We start from the raw sequence: 14277 nt of genomic DNA on the forward strand, positions 1-14277 counted from the left end.
TAGCATTCCACTTTGAAGACTTTATCCCAAAGAAAAAGTCATATATATTGAAAAAAAAAAAAAAAAGAAAGAAAGAAAGAAAGAAAGAGAGAGAAAAACTTGGAGGCCAAGACGGGTGGATTGCTTGAGGTCAGGAGTTCAAAGACAAGCCTGCCCAAAATGGCAAAACCTGATTGCTACTAAAAATACAAAAGTTAGCTGGGTGTGGTGGCATGCACCTGTAGCCTCAGCTACTCGAGAGGCTGTGGCAGGAGAATTGCTTGAATTTGGGATGCAGAGGTTGCAGTGAGCCAAAATCGTACCACTGCACTCCAGCCTGAGCAACAGAGCAAGATTCCGTCTCAAAAAAAAAAAAAATAAGTTTAGTCACCAGGATGTCCTTAATGCTCTACAGTAGAGAGTTGTGTAAATAAACCTTTAATCATCCTTATAACTGAACATTACACAGCTACTTTAATTGCTTAAATAAATATTTAATGATATAGAAATGCTCGTGGAATTTTGTTACATGAAAAAATTAGGTTGCCAAACAGTACATGTATCAGTCAAGACTTTTAAGAACTAGACCAGACTGACTAGGTTTGAATTTCAGAGCTACCATTTATAGTCATGGGATCTTGGACAAGTAATGTAATCTCTCCATAACTCAGTTTTATCTGTAAAAGGGGTATAACACCACTCCATACCTCATTGGAGTTTTGTAAAAGATTAAATGAGTTAATATACATAAAATACTTAGAAATTTGCCTGGTGCACAGCAAGCACTACCTAAAAGTCGGTTATTGTTAATATCATTAGTATTTGTTACCAGTGTATTAAGTCAACTTTGAAGCTAATGCAAGAAGCAAAGGTGGGAAGAGAACCATCAAGGCAAGAGCTATATCCAAAGCATTCTGCAGAGTTGATCCATGAAGTCACCACTCCATCTGCCAAGCACTGACCCATGGCTTGCACTGCCAAGTCTTTGGGAGCTGGACACTGCACATTGCCTCAGAACAGCTGTGTCGGCTGCCACTGGAAACCGGATGCAGCTGCTATTGCTGCTATAGCCCTGGCCAGAGTGGATTCTGCATCATCCCTGCTGCTTTGAGTCACCAGCCCATGAATCAAAGTCAACAGAGGATTCATCTGTTTGGCTGCACCAAGTCCCCAAGTAGCCAAGGAGGTTGAGAAAAAACAGCATTGGGTGTTTTTATTATATAGAAAAGTCAAATTCTGGCTAGGCATAGTGTTTCATGCCTGAAATCCTTGCACCCTTGCACACTGGGAGGCTGAGGCAGGCTTGAGCTCAGGAGTTCAAGACAGCCTGGGAAACATGGTGAAGCTCCATCTCTAAAAAATACAAAAATTAGCTGAGTGTGATGGTGCACACATGTAGTCCCAGCTACTCCGGAGGCTGAGGTGGGGGGATTGCTTGAGCCTGAGAAGTTGAGGCTCCAGTGAACCATGATTGCACCACTGCACACCAGCCTGGGAAACAGTGAGACCCTCTCTTAAAAAAAAAAAGAAAAAAGAAAGAAAAGAAAAGGCAGATTTTACTTTGTAAGATGGGGAAGTCAACAAACTTAGAAAGCAAATTTATGAATTGGGTAATAAAAAAGATAAATGATCCCTTTTTGGTTTTCAAAGTACAGATATAACGTGAATGTGTATTTTCATGCAAATAAAGAAAGGACTAAAAGCATGGACATCAAACTGCTCATGATTAATTCTGAATTGACCATTATGGCTGATTTGAATGTTTCATTTTCTGTCTCTAACTTTCCAAATCTTTTGTGACATACAAAAAAAACAAGACTGAGCAATACCAGATCTCTGTTTTTGAAAGAGAATTGAGTCTTTCTTAGATATAGTTGTGGAATAGAAAATGGAAGACTAGGTTCAGATGGACGTTGTTATCTTAGAGCAGAATCTTGCTACTCCAAGTTTAGTCAAGGGACCAGAAACATTAGCTTGACACAGAAACATATTAGAAATGCAGAATTTCAGGACTTGTCACAAATCTACTGTAGGCAAAGAAGTAAATGAATCAGCAGGTATTCGAGAAGTATAAGCAACAAGGCTTGACAATGTGAAGAAACTCATAAAAGATTACAAGCCTTAAAAACATGTCCAAATTTAGAAGAAGGCAGGGTCATTAACAGAATCGAATTACTGGAACAGAAGCCAGTGCTTTGTTTTTGTTTTTGAGACAAGATCTCAATCTATCTCCCAGTCTGAAATGCCATGGCATGATCACAATCACAGCTCACTGCAGCCTCGGCCTCCTGGGCTCAAGAGACCCTCCTACCTCAGCCTCCCGAGTTTAGCTGAGGCCATAGGCACGCACCACCACGCCCAGCTGATTTTTCAATTTTTTGTAAAGACGGGGTCTTCCTATATTGCCTAGGCTGGTCTCGAACTCCCGAACTCAAATGATCCTCCCAAAGTGCTGGGATTACAGGTGAGCCACTGTGCATGGTTGGTTTAGACATAAAAGTTTTGAGAACTCCAAAGATGGCCCAGCCAGGGAAACATTAAATTGGGGCCAATAAGAAATGTCAAAATTAGGCTTATAAATATGAGTATAATCTAAGACATAATCCATTGTCTCCTGACAATGGAAGCCCTAATAATGGATATGATTTCTAACGGAGAACATGTAAAACAAGGTAAGAAATCCAAGAAAGATACTTTGGTAATATGTATATTTTGGAGGTGGGGGAGAAAGAGAAGTCAGAAAATAAATGACCAAAACTAAGATCAAGAGATTAAAGTGTCAAAGAAAACAAAGGACAAATATTTCATTATTATTCAATTCTTTCCTCCTTTCATGACAAATTATGAGTGGTTTACACAATTATACTTACACTAAAAAGGACAATAATGGATTAAAAGAGATCTCAATTCTAGAAACATAGAATGGCCAAAATGTTTGGGAGGGGGAGGATACAGAAGAGAAGGACACTAATGCATTGGATGTTATAATAGGTCTCATCATCGGAAGATATCAAAAATTTCATAGCTTTTTTTGTTTTGATGAAAATTTCACTATTTTTACAGTGTTGCAAATCAAATAAGACCATGACTTGTCTTTGTTTCATTCATTCATTCAGCTAACATTTATCAAACACTTGCTATAAGCCAGGCACTCTTTGGGGTGCTGAGGATACAGCAGTTAACAAAACAGGTAAGACCCCTTGCCCTCCTGGGCTTACATTCTAGAGGGACAGACAGACAATAAACAAAAGAAATAAGTAAACATATTGTGTGTCAGATGGTAATAAGCACCATAGAGGAAGGGATAAAAGGTGGAGTGAGAGCTGCCATTTTAAAAGATGGGACAGAGAAGACCACTGAGGAGATGAATAGACTTGAAGGAGCTGAAGATGCCACTCATGCACGTATCTGAGGGCAGAGCATTTCACAGCAAGACTCCGAGGCTGACGTGGCCCTGATGTGGTCAAGGAGGCCAGTATGGCTGGACTGAAGGAGTGAGGGGTGGGCAGGAAAAGAGGATAGAGGAGTAAAGGCCTTTGGATATTTTTGAGCAGATATGGATTTTATCATTCTGGCTGAATCTATTCATCTATCTATCTATCTATCTATTTATCTATCTGTATCTATGAATGATACATCTGTGTCTATATTGATATAGATTTAGAAGTGTTTCCTTGAGACAGAGTCTTACTCTGTTGTGCAGTAGGGTAATCTTGGCTCACTGCAGCCTCAACCTCCCAGGCTCAAACGATCCTCGCACCTCAGCCTCCCAAGTAGCTGGTACTACAGGCACATACCACCACACTCAGCTAATTTTTTTTCTTATAGAGACAGGGTCTCACTATGTTGCCCAGACTGGTCTCAAACTCCTGAACTCAAGCGATCCTCCCACCTCAGCCTCCCAAGGATTGCAGATGTGAGCCACCATGCCCATTGGTTGCTATTATAAGAACAGATTGAAGTAGAAAAACCAGATAGGAGACTATTGTAAATATCTAGTCAAGAGTAATGGTGACTTGGACCAGATACCTTTGACAGTTTTATCTTTTTCAGATAGGTACCTCTTTTTGTTTTTCTTCCAGTGTATCCTAAGAAAGCAGGATGGGAAGAGGGATGAGAGATTGTGTGTGTAGCAAAGACAGGAGTGCAGAGCTCTCAACTCTTCTAGTTACATAATTCTATGTATTTTGCAATTATCCTCAGCCACACAGAATAAAATGTATAAGTATTTTAAACATTTACTATGCCTAAATATTTAAATCTTCTACATTATCACAGCTTCAAGGAAATGTTAAAAACAAAAGCTAAAAACCATTATCATCACTATGTCGATAAATGTATAGTTAGGCCAAGGTAACAATAAAAGAACCTGATCATTTATTTTAAAGACATAAGCAATATATTTGAAATGTAGAGTCACTGAATAATAAGTAGTTCTGAAAGGTGTAATTTTAAACCTTCCACCCTTTCAATGTTATAATTAAAACAAAAATGAAAGCAAAATCTAGAGAGTCCACACACAGACTTGGATTACATCAGGAGATAGAATTTGCTTTTTCTGTGGATCCGAGACCAAAGGCTTCATTTATTTGCTAAAGATTAAAAGGATAAACCATTATTTCTCATTCTAAAGTACACAGACAACCAAGTCAAGTTAAATGTTGATTCAGAGAAGAGTTGTCAACACTGTATTAATATTATCCTACTGCTGTAGGGTGCTTTATTGTTTACAAAGCACTTTACCATTATCTCATTTGAACCTCACAATAGATGAATTAATATCATATTTTTTAAGGTACAGATGAAGAAACCCAGTCTCAGGAAGGTTAAGGGACTTACCCAAGGACATCCAAACCACTAGCAAGGGCCAGAGCTGGAAACAGAACCCTCACTTCCTAGTCCACTGCTTTTATACTGTACCAACCTGCATTCTTTTCCAGATACAGAAAAGGCTACAGTAGGAGAATGGTTTTCTTTGTGTGGGAATTAGCCAGGTCTGCAAGACCAAAGGTAGAGAGCAGTACCTATGGAAAGGTAACAGCTTGGGAATGACGGTCTTATGGTAAATACTGTTGTGTCCGATTAATATTGGAAAAAACAAGGAACAGATGTTTATTCTAGGTAAACAGTGGCTCTTCAATTATTTAGGAGTGGTTTGCCATTTATACTTACCTTGATCTTTTTCACTATTCTCCTTTATGGCTCTTGCTTGTCTCCTGGCCTGCTCGTTAGCACCTCCACCAGAGGGCAGGCAGAGCAGGAAGAGAAGCATTTGTAACCTGTTTGATCAAAAAGTTGCAAGAAGAAAACTTATGTCATTATTTTAATTCAGGCTTTGGAGTCTTTCTAGATTTCAGTTACTAACGTGACCTTTGCCAATATTGTCCTACATAAATCTAGAATAAACAATGCAGTAAAATGATTTCCTATAAATAAAAATCAACTACTTCTAATTATATTGTTGAATACAATATTACATATATTGAACCTTACAGAACATTTAAATTTATTTAGAACTCATTACATGCACTAACTTTCTATAACATTTTAAACTTGTTTGGAATTGGTGTGAACATCTCCAAAGCCATATCAAATGCTCTGGAACTTAGAAAATAAAATCTATCCTGGCCGAATGTGGTGGCTCACGCCTGTAATCACAGCACTTTGGGAAGCTAAGGCAGGTGGATCACCTGAGGTCAGGAGTTCGAGACCAGCCTGGCCAATATGGTGAAACCCCTGTCTTTACTAAAAGCACAAACATTAGTAGTGGGGTGGCACTTGGACCCAGGAGGCAGAGGTTGCAGTGAGCCAAGATTGCGCCACTGCCCTCCAGCCTGGGCGACAGAGTCAGACTTTGTCTCAAAAATAAAAAAAATAATAATAAAAAGAAAGAAAGAAAAGTCTCTTCCACAGCAACTTCCTCAGCATTTCAAACAGCAATCAGGGACTTTTTGTTGTTGTTGTTAAGAGTGGTCTTCTAGGCTTCAAGCAGCAACAGATTTTCTCTTCTTCATGACTTTGAAGGTTGTCACTTTGCATTTATCAGAAGTGCAAAGGTATACTGAAATGAAAAATAGGACATTTATAATTAAGGAAAGTCTGGATCATTTAGTGCTGTGATTCCAGGTGACATCCTGCACCCATTACAAGGGCCACGTATGCTGTCAGGTACCTTAAAGGTACCAGGTATCCAACAATAGTATGTTCCCTGGGGCTTTTTAAACATCCAGCTTGGATCTGTAGGCTCCTGCACATCCTGGAAGATGGGAAGAGGAGAGGTATAACAGACAAGGGTACCTGTGCTTTACTCTGCATGGAGAGAAAGTGCTGGAGTGAAAGTCTGGCCCTGGAGGTGCAAGAAGGTGCCCTACTGTGCTGCTTCTGCCTGACAGGGCCTTTAGGGGCCAAGAGTGTGGTTTTTGCATCCCTATGGAGTTGATTCGGGCTGACCTCAATTGCATGAAGGACCTCTACACAATGAGTACAGACTGGAGTACTCGACAAATCTTTGTGGTATGGATTTTGCTATTCAAACCAACCTGGAAATTGTCAGGAAGCTCACGTTATTAATGGGTGGAAACAACCTGGAAACTGAGAGGATGCTAGTCAGTAAGGAAGAAAGGTAGAAAGGGGGGTATGCAGTTATTAATGGAAAGCTGACAAACATGGGGACTGTGAAGATGTGTCCTTCCCTTGAAACATCTCTTTTTTCAGGCAATGCCTATTTTCTGTCAGTAGGGAGGACAGGGGGTATATGCTAGAGGATGAAAACATTTAAAAGTTTATGGAGTGGGCCCAAGACACATACAACAAGTACCTCTGGGCCACTGTCCCAAGGATTCCTGAAGTCCCCAGCTCATTCTCCTGAAGCCATAAGTACAACTTGTCTGATACACATGCAGTTTCTAGGTTTGTCAATGGCAATACTTTGAGGCACTCCTTACCCACCTGCCGAAGGGTCCATGTGCTCTCAGTTTGCATTTTCAGAGCTGGCACCTTGAACTGGATGCTGCACAAACACTGCTTGTTTGCCAATAAGCCTGACACGGACATTGACCTCTTTGCCATCTAGTGTTTAGATAAGCATCTGAGACATAAAGCTTTGGAGACTTTAAAACACTGGCCACTACAGGCAATTTTAGGAATAAGAAGAAGAATGCACAAAATTGACACTATCTGGTTCCTCTTCCTTGTCAATAAACATCAGGAAAATTGTATAGGGCCCTATTTGGAGCAAGGACTCTAAGTCTTCATGTCAGAGAATTTGCCTGGTTTCTGCAGAGCACAATTGGCTAGAAAGGTTAGAGCATTAAATGTTCATCTAAAGTTAATAAAAGTAGCTGTGAAGCCAGGGCAGGTAGCAAGGCATTCTGAAGAGAACAGCTGAGGCAGCTAGAGAAGAGGCTGACACAAAACAATCAGCCTGTGGAAAGAGCTCAGGGGCTGGATGCAGTGGCTCACCGTTGCAATATCAGCACTTTGGGAGGCTGAGGCAGGAGGACTGCTTGACCCCAGGAGTTCTAGACCAGCCTGGGCAACATAGGGAGACCCTATCTCTACAAAAAATAATGGTAAAAAATTAACCGGGCATGGTGATGCATGCCTGTAGTCCCACCTACTCAGGAGGCTGAGGTGAGAGGATCACTTGAGCCCAGCAGGTTGAGGTCTCAGTGAGCAGTGATCATGCCATGGCACTGTAGCCTGGGTGACAGAGACCCTGTCTTAAAAAAGAAAAGAAAAATAAAAAGAGCTTAGGGACTTAACAAAATTAGAAGATTTCACCTGTGTCAAAATTATTTAGAGAATTTTAAATATGACAATTTTGCTGGTATGAATAAATTTACAGCAACAAATAATCATAAAGATACAATTTATTTCATATATTTGTTAAAATAGAGATTTGATTTTACTCTAAATAATCCTTTTAAATAATTTCTTTTCTGCTACAACAGTGTGCTATGTAGTGTGTTTCTGTATGTCATCTTAGAAAGCTTAAAATGGGCTTAACAGTAAGGAATTTTTTAATCAAAAAAAAATTTGAACTAACAATTGTCATGATTAATCTCATTTTAAAGTTAGTTCATGTTGAACTTTTCTGGACTATTTATGCATTGATTGTTTTAGCATGCATTTACAGAATGCCTACCATGTGCTAGGCATTGTAGGAAGTGCTGAGGGAAAAAGACAAAGAAGACAGAGACCTTCCCTATAGAAGGTCTCAGTCTAGAGAAAGACAGACAATTGCATTATAGAGCAGTGATGAAGTAAGATTTAGAGTAAGGCGAAGCATGCATGAGTAATACACTATGCATGCAATGGTGTATGCATCAGAATATGCAACAGACATATTGGCTTAACACTAAACTGGAGGAGTGGGTACAAATCAAGAAGGGAGACGGTGGCTGAGTAACGGATGAATAAGAGTTTCCCACATGAAGAAATGAGGAAAGTCAGACCAAGAAAGAGGTGCAGTATCTGCAGAGTTATGAAAGTGTGATGACAAAGCGAGGTGAGTTTAGGAAAGTAAAACTGGTTCAGCATGATGAAGAAGTTATATTTGGTCGGCACAGTGGCTCACGCCTATAATCCCAGCACTTTGGTAGGCCGAGGCAGGTGGATCACCTGAGGTCAGAAGTTTGAAACCTGCCTGGGCAACATAGTGAAACCCAGTTTCTACCAAAAATACAAAAATTATTCCTGTGTGGTGGTGAACGACTGTAGTCTCAGCTATTTGGAAGGCTAAGGCACAAGAGTTGCTTGAACCCAGGAGGCAGAGGTTGCAGTGAGCCGAGATCACACCACTGCCCTCCATTCTGGGTGAAAGAGTGAGACTCTATCTCAAAAAAAAAAAAAAAAAAGTTATATTGGAGCAAGGAAGCATGTTGGCAGATAAGGCTGAACAGAAGGGCAGATGTCAGATGATAAAGAACCTTTTATGTCATGCGAAACGTTTGAATTTTGTTCTGAAGGCAATGGGAATGCACTAAAGTTGTTTTAACAGAAAAAGGCCATGATCAGATTTGTGTTTTAGAAGGTCAATTTGTTGGCAGACTAGAGAATCAATATTGGAAACAGGGAAACCAGTTAATAAGCTGGTGCAGAAACAGGTAAGAAATCACAATGGCCAGGACTTTCTGGTCATGGTCATTATAAATGCTTGCGAAAATGTTTAATCTCCTTCGCTGGAGTAAAATTCAGATTAAAATAAATAATACTTATTCTTATTTTTGAGTTCTAACATTTTAAGTTGAACTCTTCCCACCCTTTTGAAAGAAAAAGATTCTGATAGTCTTGTCTCAATATTCAGCACATCTTTTTCCGAATCATAAAACCACCATTTGTTAAGAAGGTAACAAAAAAAATGGGGATGTGGTTCTTTAAAATTACAGCAATTTCACATATCTGCACCACAATCTACTACACCTGTTCATACACCCACCTCCTGTCATTATTAATAGTCTTTTGTTTTTTCAATTTTCCATCCAAACCTGATTTTTTAAAAAAGGGTGACCACCAAATTGGATGAGTCACTTTTACAGTCAATTCTTATGGTTAGTAGAATTTCAGTTCTCAGTTTTATTTTTAAATAGTACGAGTTATCCTAAGGGTCCAAAAATGTAGTTGAGTAGTATCATCAACCTTCTTAAGTATATCAGAAGAAGGCAAGGGAATTTTAATGCAGTATGAATTCAAATTTAGGACTTGAGTTGTATACTACGATAGGTTTGATTTGAAGTAAAATGTACTCATGAATGTCAATTTGCATAAGTTTGAATCAAATGGGAAAGGCACAACTCAACAGACTGTATGAAGAGAAATTGCAAATGATACGGCATTAGTGGGATACTTCTGCAAGTTTATGAAGTTCCTTATCAAGATATGTTTAAGCATGCTTTTAACTTAAACCTTTAGTTTTCTCCATATGCCTTGAATTTAATGCTAAATTACTGCTGTCATAATAAATATTTATAAGTCTATTACTGTGGCACTTCATGGTAAAACTAAGAAATGATGAGAAATAGAGTTTGGGAAATTCCTCACTCCACTAACTTCATAAGGAGAGATTCAGAATTTCCAAGACAGAAATTTGGGCCTTGGTTTATATAATAGATGAGTTCCTGTAATTTGAATGTACAGAAAAACCCCTGGAGATTATTTTGCTCAACGCCCTAATGTTGAGGAAGTGAGGACTAGAGAATTCTCTGATGCAACCAGTGTGACAAAACTTATTGGTAACTCCCTAGAATTGGGGACAGAGGTCTTCCCAAGCACCCCTGCCTGTTTTTTCCATGATCTTATCACCAACTAAGTTAAACCAGAGAATTCCTCCTAGAGAAAGAATTTTGTTTTTAAAGTTAATAATCAGTCTCTAAATTATACTATATTTTATATAAATTGTGACAATAATACCTCTATTTAGGATACCCATGGAAAAATGTATTCAAGCAATTTATTCACCAAATTTGAAATAAAAGGGTTTGGAGGTTGTGTAGCGACATAACCTGAATTGATCAAAAGAGTTAAACTAAAAACAATTTGGAAGAATTTTTTTTTTTTTTTTGTAAATAGCAATGAGACTAAGCTTATCATGTCTTGCTCATAGACATTAGAGATCGCATTTTAATAACTGAATGGGGGTAATGGGTAATCAATCAGACGTCTAAGCTGAGTTGTTCTATTTCACCCTGCCTCAAAAGAGTCTAAAGTCCAGTCACTTCTAATTTGTGATTTTGGAAGTTCTAATTTGGTATTGCTTTAATTATTAAAAATTTCCAGCAAAGGTAAAGTGGAGGCCTCACAGTAAACTGCACCAGAGGCTTCCAGTGGAGCCCCAAACAGGAACATTCTCTGTCTCATCTTCTTCCATCATCATGGACTGTAAAAAGAAATGAGGAGATCATCATGCTAAGGACATGACATACAAGAGTCCTCAGACTTATTCAGAGTCTTGGTCTCCACATACAATATTCAATTAAAATAGGAAATATTTGGCTGCTCAGTGGCATTCATTTTCACATGGGCTGGGTGGGGCCCCTCATGCCAAGGGAAGTCTAAGCCAGAAAACAATTACTCAAGCCCTTGTGGTTAAGCCATTATTATCCAAGAATCAGGCTATTGATTAAAGAAAAACTTGCCTTCTGAGTCCTAGTCACACTAAAAAATCCCTTTCATTAAACTGACGGCGACTCCTCATCAATAAGGGAAGGGAATTGACATTTGCACATCTGCAATATGTTTCACATGTTTCCTTATTCTCACAATAGCATTGTCAGACGTGTATTACCAAACTTGGCAAATGAAAAAACAAATTCTGAGAAAGGAAGAAAGTGACTCCAGGTCACTTTCATAAGACTGATCTGTCTGAACTCTAGATCAGAAGATTGATCTGTCCGAACTCAGAGTTCAAGTCCATTCCACTATGCTCTGCTCTTTACCTGATCTAACAAGAGCCAGAGAATCCCAAAACCTCCATTCAGAGTGAAGATCTATTGTAAAATCCCATATCCTTTAGGTGTGAAGACAGTTGACGTTGCTATGATGCCATATTATGCCCTGTGCATTTTATCTGCAAAATTTGCTGGCTATCTTGACTTCAAAGAGCCAGAATACATTTCCAGCTATGAAAAACTCACTCTAGGGTGGGTGCTTAAGAAATGCAATTTGATGATGCTGGGAACATTTGTTTCACAGCCATCCAACCAAACCTAATACCAGCTTCATTGTATTAAAATTGTCAGGTGCCAAAAGTAGTGACGACAAGGGGCCAAGCCAGATGTTATAACAAATTAACAAGGGATGCTGCAGGCCAGGAAAGAGTTGTAGGTGTTTGAGGCATATGTTCAAGTTATCTAACCTTGTTGACTAAAAACAGGCTGTCCAAAAGTAAAAAGCCACGGAGACAAGGCAGCTGAGCTCCCAGCAGTATCTGGCTTTATCATCAGTAGCTTCACGGCTGTCTGGCTAAGCATTTGCGCTGGCTTTCCCATGCAATAGAATCATGTAAGATGGAACATTAGGTCATGTCCAGTTTACTAGATCCAGTCAAGTGTGTTCTACATTTAGAAAAAGAAGAAGAATCTCTGGGCCCCGCCCCCTTAAAAGGCCACATAACAGCCATCCTAGGGTCAATTAGAATGACAATGTCTTGTTTTCATTTACCCTGCATACACCAAGAAACTGTCTCTAGCACTACATAGGCTTATAGGCTTATTTTTATATTACTCAACTTGGAATAATAACAGTAGTAGGGTATTTTTTCATCATATTCACAAAGGTAAATATTACAGACCTACGTAATTGTGAAGATTCATATATATGAGGTACATTTTATCAGAAGGAATTACCTCCAAAATATGCCTACTATGAAATGCAAAGGGTCTTCTGAATAAATGTGTTAAAATATAAATGTGTAAAAACTGAGAAGCTTTTACAAAAAACCAAAGGATGTGCAAACAGCATTCTTAGATGGGAAAAAAAAGTGTTCACCATCACACTGATTTAAAAAAAAAAAAAAGATGTGCAAAACAAAATTGCAATGAGGTCTTTTTTTTTTTTGCTTCTAATATTTAGAAAATTACAGTATTCAAAGCAGGAAATAGTACGATGAGAACAGGCTTTCTTATACTCAACTGATAAAAATATAAATTGCTGGCCGGGCACAATAGCTCATGCCTGTAATCCCAGCACTTTGGGAGGCCAAGGCGGGTGGATCATGAGGTCAAAAGATAGAGACCATCCTGGCCAACATGGTGAAACCCTGTCTCTACTAAAAAAAAAAAATACAGAAACTAGCTGGGCGTGGTGGTGCATACCTGTAGTCCCAGCTACTCAGGAGGCTGAGGCAGGAGAATTGTTTGAACCCTGTAGGCGGAGGTTGCAGTGAGCCTAGTTCATGCCACTGCACCCAGCCTGGCGCCTAGTGACACAGCAAGACTCTGTCTCAAAAAAAAAAAAAAAAAAAAAAAAATATATATATATATATATACACACACACACACACATATACATATATAAATTGCTATGAGCTCTCCAGAAAGAAATTTACCAGTATATTTCAAAAGCCTTAAAATGTTCATACTGCCTCTGAAAGTACAATGATATTAGAAACTCGGGGGTGGGTCCAAGCAACCTGTGTTTTAACAAACTATCCAAGTGATTTTGATGCACATTTAGGTTTGAGAATGATTGCTCTAGGACTCTCACCCGGTCCCATGGCTTAATGGCTATCTGCTATAGATTGAATGTTTATGTCCCCCCAAAATTTATATATTGAAACCTAATCCCCAATGTGATGTTATTTAGACGTGGGGACTTTAGGAGGTGATTAGGTCATCATGGTGGAGCACTCATGGCACTATTCTCTTATAAAAGGGACCTCGGAAATGGGAGATTGCAGTGAGAAGGCACAGTTTATGAACAAGGAGGCGGGTCCTCACTAGACACCAAGTCTGCTGGTGCCTTGATCTTGGACTTCTCAGCCTCCAGAACTGTGAGAAATAGATATCTGTTGATTATAAGCCAGGCAGTCTATGGTATTCTTTTACAGCAGCATGAACAGACTAAGATATCATCTCTAGGCCGAAGGATCCTAAATCAACATCTGTACCTCATATATTTTTTCTGAATTCCAGACCCAAATAACCAACTACCCACTTGATATTTCCATTTTGATATGTAACAAATACTTCAAAATAAACATGTTTAACATTAAGTTCAGATATTTCTCCCTAAAATCTTCTATACCTCCAATGATCCCAATCTCTACAAATGGCACTGTCAATTCTGCTTAAGTCAGAAACCTCAGTGTTATCCTTGACTCCTCTCTCTTTTCTTTCACCTCATCCCTATATCCAATCGAGCACAGTCTCTTAAAGATTATATAGACCAAACTGTGTTGTCCCAAAATTCATATATTGAAGCCCTAACCCCTAATATAACCCTATCAGTCATCTTTAGGATATCATATAATCAGGTCAAAGGGTGGGGCCCTAATTCCATAGGACTATGACCTTATAAGAGGACTCTCTCTCTCTTTTGCTTTCTCCCTGCCATGTGTAGACACAGAAAGAAGACATCTGAAAGCCAAGAAGAGAGCCCTCATCAAAGACTGACCCTGCCAGATGTTAATCTGGGACTTCCAGGCTGGGAGAAAATGAATTTCTATTGTTTTGCCACCAGTCTATGGTATTTATTATGGCAGCCTACGAAGACAAAGACAGATATCTATAAGCTGTCCATTCCTGTTCATCTCTACTGCTACCATCCCATAGATGGAAACTTCACAGTTTCCTCTAGATC

General features: G+C 39.1%; 1 pseudogene; it reads left to right on the top strand.

Moving 5' to 3' along the window:
- Nucleotides 1-6292: 6292 nt before the first annotated feature.
- LOC116549894 lies at nt 6293-7225 on the top strand (annotated as a pseudogene).
- The last annotated feature ends 7052 nt before the right edge of the window (nt 7226-14277 follow it).

The sequence above is a fragment of the Sapajus apella genome, unplaced genomic scaffold, assembly GCF_009761245.1.
Source record: "Sapajus apella isolate SASKATOON/1434 unplaced genomic scaffold, GSC_monkey_1.0 scaffold7, whole genome shotgun sequence".
NCBI classification, from domain to species: Eukaryota; Metazoa; Chordata; class Mammalia; order Primates; family Cebidae; genus Sapajus; species Sapajus apella.